The sequence below is a fragment of the Tupaia chinensis genome, unplaced genomic scaffold (assembly GCF_000334495.1).
Source record: "Tupaia chinensis unplaced genomic scaffold, TupChi_1.0 Scaffold000146_1, whole genome shotgun sequence".
Taxonomy (NCBI): Eukaryota; Metazoa; Chordata; class Mammalia; order Scandentia; family Tupaiidae; genus Tupaia; species Tupaia belangeri.
In genome coordinates, this window is record NW_006159616.1 from 12,124,056 (window position 1) to 12,130,733 (window position 6,678).

The following is a 6,678-nucleotide window of genomic DNA, read 5'->3' on the forward strand; positions in this document are numbered from 1 at the left end:
GGCGTGAGTTTTAAGCCACCGGGTCCGGGACGCGAACCGTGGTCGACTACGTGGGAGTCCAGCGACATAGCCATTACGCTAACCGCTGGTTCCCGAGTTTACATTCTTTTGAGAACCATCATGTAAATGGGTCTCTCAGCAAAAAAATATTTATTGAATGAATGAACAAATAAATAACCAGAAACAACGCAAAGTACTGGGCAAAATGGAGACTTTTGCTTCATTCGGTCAAAACTCATCTTGTAGCTGTGCGACCTTGGGCAAGTTTCCTAACTTCTCTGAACTGTGGTCTTCCCATACATTAAATGAGAATAACAATTCCCATGCCGTGAGAGGGTTGCAAGGGTTTCATAAGACAGTCCATGTGAGCACTCAGCATGGGCACACAGTAGGTATTCAACAACCGGCAGCTTCTACTGTTATGGTTCTCACCAGCCTCCTGCCGTGAGGCAAAGGACGTGAGGCCAGTACCCTGTCTGGTGCCCACTTCCAAAGAGCTCTTGCTAACACAAAAACGCGTGTTGATCGCAATCCTTCCACCTGTGTACCTTCCAGCTGGTGCAGAGTGGGAGCGTGGCCATCTGGTCACCCCATGGCCAGGCAGGGAGTGAGTTCACCGGAGAGGCTCTGCCCAGTCCCGGCAGCGGCCCTGCCTCTGGCTTTTGTTGAGCAGCTGGAGCGCGAGCCGCACTGTCTGCCCATGAAATGCGACTTTTGGAAAACACGCATATTTGTGAGTTGGTGCATGTTTCTATTTCGGGCAGACACTGCTCTCTTTATTTATTTTCCCTGGGCTTTGGCGCTTTTGAATCTAGCTTGGAAGGGTGTTTTGACAGACTTTGACATCTCTCCCAGCTCCTCTGGCAGGAAACATGCTCAGGTGGGGGGAGGTGGGTGGGAAGAGGAAAATTGTAAATGGCAAGCCCTCTTCCTTGGTTAGGACTGATGGACAATCGGACACCCTTGCGTCATGGTTCCAGCCCTCGGTGTTCCCATATTTGGGTGGAGGGAGGACTCTAAGAAGGGTTCAGGTGGGGAAACAATTTCAGAGGGAGAAGGGAACCAAAGAGGCTAATCACTGAGTTTTCTATGAGAATAATGTTCACACCTTTATCAGTGCTAACAATATTATCAGCCATGGCCACCACCATACCACCACCATTGGGTGGCTAACTTATAGCTGACAATGGGTGCGGTAACTGCCCTTAGGGAAGCCACCTCACCTCTCAGCCTCTCACTTTGCTCATCCGTAAAGGTGATTTTTGCAGTCCCCAGTTCATGGAACTATGAGAAGAGGTTGCTTGGCCAAATGGTGGTAATTCCTGTCTTCTTTTTCAGTCTTAGATCCTGGCCAGCAACAAACTGACTATGGGCAGCCTACTCGGTCAAGACTTAGGGACTTGGGGCTAGTTGCCAAGCCCCTAGCCACCAGGCAGGACCTCTAAGGCTGCTCTCAGCCAGTCCCTTCTCTGTGGTCATTTGCAACCAGTCCAGAATCTGCCCCTTGGGAGGAAGAACCTTAACGCAACAATTCCATCTGCCTTTGAATGAGTACGTGAGTGGAAGGGACGCAGGGAGATGCAGAAACCATGTTGAAACAATCAGAGAAAGGGCTTAAACTATAGTTCCAAGGATCTGGGGATCAGGAGGTTCAGGTGTAAGCATCCAGTTTTCTATTGATTGATTCATTCATTTGTTTTCATTCATCCATCAAACAACTGCCAGCAGAAACAGTGGTTCATAGAGAGGATACCATGCCAGAAGAATCAATGTCTGCCCCCATGGAGACTGCACTTCAGCACCGTTACCTCAGGAAAATGACCTGACATCTCTGGTCCTATTAAGACCACCTGAACGTCTCTCACTCAGGGCACAGGATGACCTTACCAGTGGTGGTGACTCTAAAGAAGGAGAAAAGTACCATAACTTCTGTGGTTGGAACGGTGATTTTCAATCCCACTCACACTGAAGAGCCTCACTGGAGAGTCAGTGTTCCAGATTGCTAGAGTCAAAAAGCGATCTTAAGGGTCACCACAACCAGCCCTGCTCTTTAACAGATGGCAAACCTGAAGCCCAGAGGAGAGTAATCTGCCCAAGGGCACACCAGGGGCCTGGTCAAGTGCAGACTGGGATCCAGGTCTCGCTTCCCGTCAGTGCTCCTTCCCCGCACTGTGCTGGGATGGAGCCTCTTCCAACCCAATGCCTGGATTTTAAGGGCAAAAGTAGACAAGGTGTCAAAGGGTAAACCAGGGGACATGGGCACCAGAGCCTTCCAAAAGCCAAATCTCTGTGGGGGTGGGGAGTGGAGTTTTGCTGATTCCAGAATCTTCTGCCTGCCCCCCCCCAAGAATCCCAACCCCTTAGAGACTACACCATGGGGCTCTGGGGCATCTGGCCTTGGAGAATCTCCTGGAGAAGGGGACTGAAGCTGCTTAGGCCGTGGAGGGGGGCAGTGTCAGGTTTCCAAGAGAAGGGTGGGGACAGAGTGGCTGTGACTGAGCAGAAAAGTCTGGAGCATGGAGCCCACTCCCCTAAGGGTTGGCTATGCCCATTTCAGAGCAAGACTGGCTGGGTCGGACCCAGGCTGAGGAAGTCAGAGACAGAAGTGAAGGCAGTTAGGAAGGGCGACTGGCAAGACCCCAAACCAGGAGGTGCGGTGGTAGAGAGGCTGAAGATAACCTGGAGAGGGAACAGCAGAAAACAAGACGGCACAGGCAAAGAATTGGGTCTGGAATAAGGTTTGAAGAGAGGGAGTGAATGTGGGGTGCAAGTTGAGCAAAACAGACCATGAGTTTAAAGCCAAGGTTCCATAAGGCACCTGCTGGGGCTGGGATTCTGCCCGGAGCTTCCACTGAACCAAGCCTCCTCTCTCTCTCTCGGGAGATGCCCTGGTTCCCGTCAACAATACCCAGGGGGTGGTGGTGGGGGTGTTCGTCCTGTGTCCCTACTGCTTCCCCTCAGAGGAGTAAGGTGTGTGTGTGTGTGTGTGTGTGTACGGCTCTGTGTCACTGGGCATTGGTGCGCACAGCCGGCGGTGGTCTCTGGAGTCTAGGGCTTAGTCAGTACCTCGGAGACAGCAGTATCTGTCTGGGTTCACATACTGGTGCTTGTGGGAATATCTGTGTTTGTCCACAGACTGTGGGCGATTCTGAGTCTATATGTGGATCGTTTGCGAGTGATTCTTAGATCTGTGTGTGTGCGTGTGGATGGGTGTGTGTGCGTGGTCCCCAGGTGTGCGCGAGGTGGCCAATCTCTGAGGCCGGCTCGAGACGCTGTCCGCGGTGCTGACCTGGAATGGAACCGGGCACCTCCGCCCAGCCTCAGGAGGGATCGCGGCGAGTTGGGCCCCGCCAAGGAGCAGAGGGGGGACCGAGGAGGGGAAGTCCCCGAGAAGGCGCCTTCCCGGGCCAGCTGCGTGCAGGCCTACCCCGGGAGTTGGGAAAACTTCTCCCAGCGGCGGGGTTGGCTCAGGGGACTCGCTGCCACTCGCGTGGAAATGTTCCCCTGACCCTCAGCGCCGCCACTGCGGGATGCCCACCCCACTCCGCCCTCATTCACGTTCTCAGCAGAGCCGGGGGTCCCTCCTGCGACGGCTACCCTCGCCTGCCGGGTCGGATCTGGAGCCCCAAAGCGCCTGGCCAGAACTGCAGCCAGGTTAACTAGGATCTGGGACTGGGAAATGTCCCGCTGAGAGCAAGCGTGCGCTAAGGTAAATGGTGGGTGGAGAGAGGGGTATTAACCTTTCCCTGTTCCATTCCTTCGCTCTAGTCTGGCCACGAGACCAATCCAGGGGCGGCTTAAGACTGACGCTCAACTTTTCTAGAACCAGACTTCCACCTGCAGGGATGGGCAGGGGATCAGAGGTCGGAAGCCTAGACGTTTCTGGACATCAAACTCGCCCCGGCAGACTGAGGTTGCTCTGGCCCCGCGGAGAGTTGGTACCGAGCTGGGGCCCGGCCGCGTGGGGCAAGCTCTGGGCTCTGCCCACCAATAGCCAGCTTTCCCGAGGGGCTCTGAGGCCCGCATCCCAGGCTACCCGGAGAGAGCGAGAACTTCATACACGGCCTCTCGCAGGCCGGAGTGCGGAAGGACTTGCCCGGTTGCTCCAGGCAATATATCCCTAGCCCCGAGAACGGATGGTGCCCAGCGGCCGTCGCACTCACCTCGATCGGCCGAGCTGAGCTGAGTCGCGGGTGCCGGAGGGCTAGCGCCAGAGGAGCGGGGCTAGAGGAGAGGCAGGGCGGCCACTCGGGCACAGACTTGTACCCTCGCGGGTGTCGCAGGAGAAAGCTGCTCGGAGCTGCTGGATGCCGGGTTCCCCGCTCCGCTCCAGGGCGCACAAAACGCAGACAGATTCGTAAAGACGCCAGTCCCCAGCGCACAACCCCGAGCACTAAGCGCCGCCGCCGCCTTTTATTCGCCGCCCGCCTTTGTTTGGGTCCCGGCTCCTACCACGAGGTACGGGGGTGTCCGGGGCAGGCTCTGGAACCGAGCCATTTCCCGGCCACTGGCGCCTCCGGCCTCCGCGCCGCCGGGCCTTGCGTCAGTGGCTAGGGAGGGCCTGCGCTCCGCCGCTTGCTGCTGTCTCCGGAGCCCGCCGCCAGGCGCCGCCGTGGCCGCCGCTCCCCCTGCGGGAGACATGCGGTGGTACAACCGGGCTCCCCTCGCCAGCAGGCGGGGGCCGCGCGCGCGGCGCAGCGACCCCTGGGGGTCAGTCCCCGCCTTTGCAAAAGGCCCTGGTCAAGGCTCCTGCTCCGCCTCTGAGTTTCCTGGGTTCCCAAGTCTCTCCCTGGCTAGCGCTCCTGTTTTCCAGCCCGTCTGCCCAGCTTTGGCAGGTCACCAGTCTCCTGGACACTCGAGGGCATCCCTGGGTGCCCTCCGGAGGGAGCTGCCAAGCCCAGGCTCCTGGCGCCATCCCTTCCTTCTCTTTCTCCCTTCACCTCTCTGGCACCAGAGCCCGGAGTCATGCCAGCCCCTGGGACTGGGCATCCCTCCATCTCTAGCTCACGATCTGCCCGACACCCCTGGCTGGAGGGCCACAGGGGAAGGGGCCTGGGGAGTCAAAACCAATGTCCTGGCCTATTTCTCTTTGTCAGGGCTCAGAAGCATTGGCATGAGGGGGAGAGGGCTGTCTCAAAGGAGCACCAGCTGCCAGCCCCCAGCTGCAGGACCTGGGGGGTGTTAATAATGAAAGCCAGAAAGAAGGGAGACATTGCCACAGCTGTGTGAGAGGGGAACCAGGAGTTTCATACATTTTCGGAGTGTGTGCTGAGGGAGGAACTGGGGTGTTAGAGAGATGGGTGAGACACAACCCCTGCCTGCAGAAGTGTCCAGCGTATGGAAGAGATCAAAACATGGGAGGGTCACAGGACGAAACATAAGCCCCACACTGACACACAGGCACTCAGCCCATGTCAGTCCTCCCCCACCTCCACGCCCCACCACCATTATGTTTAAGAAAGGAAAACCGAGTTGGGACACCTCAGCCTTTAGGGTGCTGAGTGGGACTCCTACTCTGTCTCTCTGGTGTGCAGTCTTGGAGCCGAACCCACTGGCTGGCTCTCAGCAGGGCACATTGGTATTTATGACCCTGGATGCCCCAAGAGTTCATCTATGCAGAAGCCAATGGCCCGAGCCAGTGTCCCTGCCCTGGCACTCACTCCCCATGTGCTCAGGATCGACAGGGGAGCTGTTGTCAGACTGACCAAGTCTGTCGGAGGACTCCCAGCGGCTCCATCTGGCCCTGGCGACATTACAGTTGGGGGCCGTTCCTTTGCGATGAATTCCACTCTCTGCTCAGAGAGGGTAGAGAGACTGGGGACCTCTTCCAAGAAGTAAAGAGTGTGCACATCGCTGCTCTAGGATCAGAGGGCAAACTGGACCTATCAGCACAAAGGAACAGACCCAGCACCCCTCTGCAAACTTCCAACCCCATTTGCCATATCCTGAAAGGAAGGTAGAGAAGGAGGAGCCGGGGAAGAGGGTGGGAGGAGGGAGAATGAATAAACGATTTGTTTTTAAGGGAGCAATAGGAAGACATAAAGTGTGTTCCCAGCTGAGAGCCATGGTTTTTCTTTGCTGGGTGAATGAATTAATTCTTTTCCGTTTGTTTTAAGGCTGCTTCTAGGAGCCTCCTCAAAGTTTTCCAAGGCTCCGGCACTGTTCTTCTCAATCTGACGAATCTGTGGGGGCATCCCATTGGTGTGCCCCATGGTGCCGTGCCACCCTCAGCCCACGCCTGGGAATGCTTCCCCTGGAAGGTAATTTTAGTAGATTTTGTGCCCTGATGCAATTCTCACCACCTTCAAATGGGCCCTAGCTGGCTATAGCTGTGGCCTCCATGACCGCACCATCCTCCGACTCCTCTCTGAGCTTTCAGGGCCTCCAGATGATCTCCGGTGGGTCTGGGCTTCCCCTGCCCTTGGTGGGGACCTTCTGTACAGGGAGGGTGCAGAGGCAGAGGCCTGTAGAGTGGAGGAGGAAGTGGGGAGTGTGGTACCCAGGAACACTGGAAGGATGCAATTTTCCAAGGCCATCAGCAGGTTTTAAAAATGCAAATGGAACCGGGCCTTTGAAATATGCCTGCCATAAAGAGGAACTGGTGGCGGCGGCAGGAGCTGGTGCGGGTGTGGAAAGCCTCGAGCATCCTCCTCCTGGGGCTCAAATACAGACTCCCTT

General features: G+C 56.4%; 1 protein-coding gene across 1 annotated transcript in view; it reads right to left on the reverse strand.

Annotated features, from left to right (window-relative positions):
• The window catches only part of DISP3 (dispatched RND transporter family member 3), a 66,804-nt gene extending 62,391 nt beyond the window's left edge, over nucleotides 1-4,413 (reverse strand). The window contains 1 exon segment of the mRNA XM_006145330.2: nucleotides 4,164-4,413. The gene's annotated coding sequence lies outside the window, so the exon portion shown is untranslated.
• Between the last annotated feature and the right edge of the window lie 2,265 nt (nucleotides 4,414-6,678).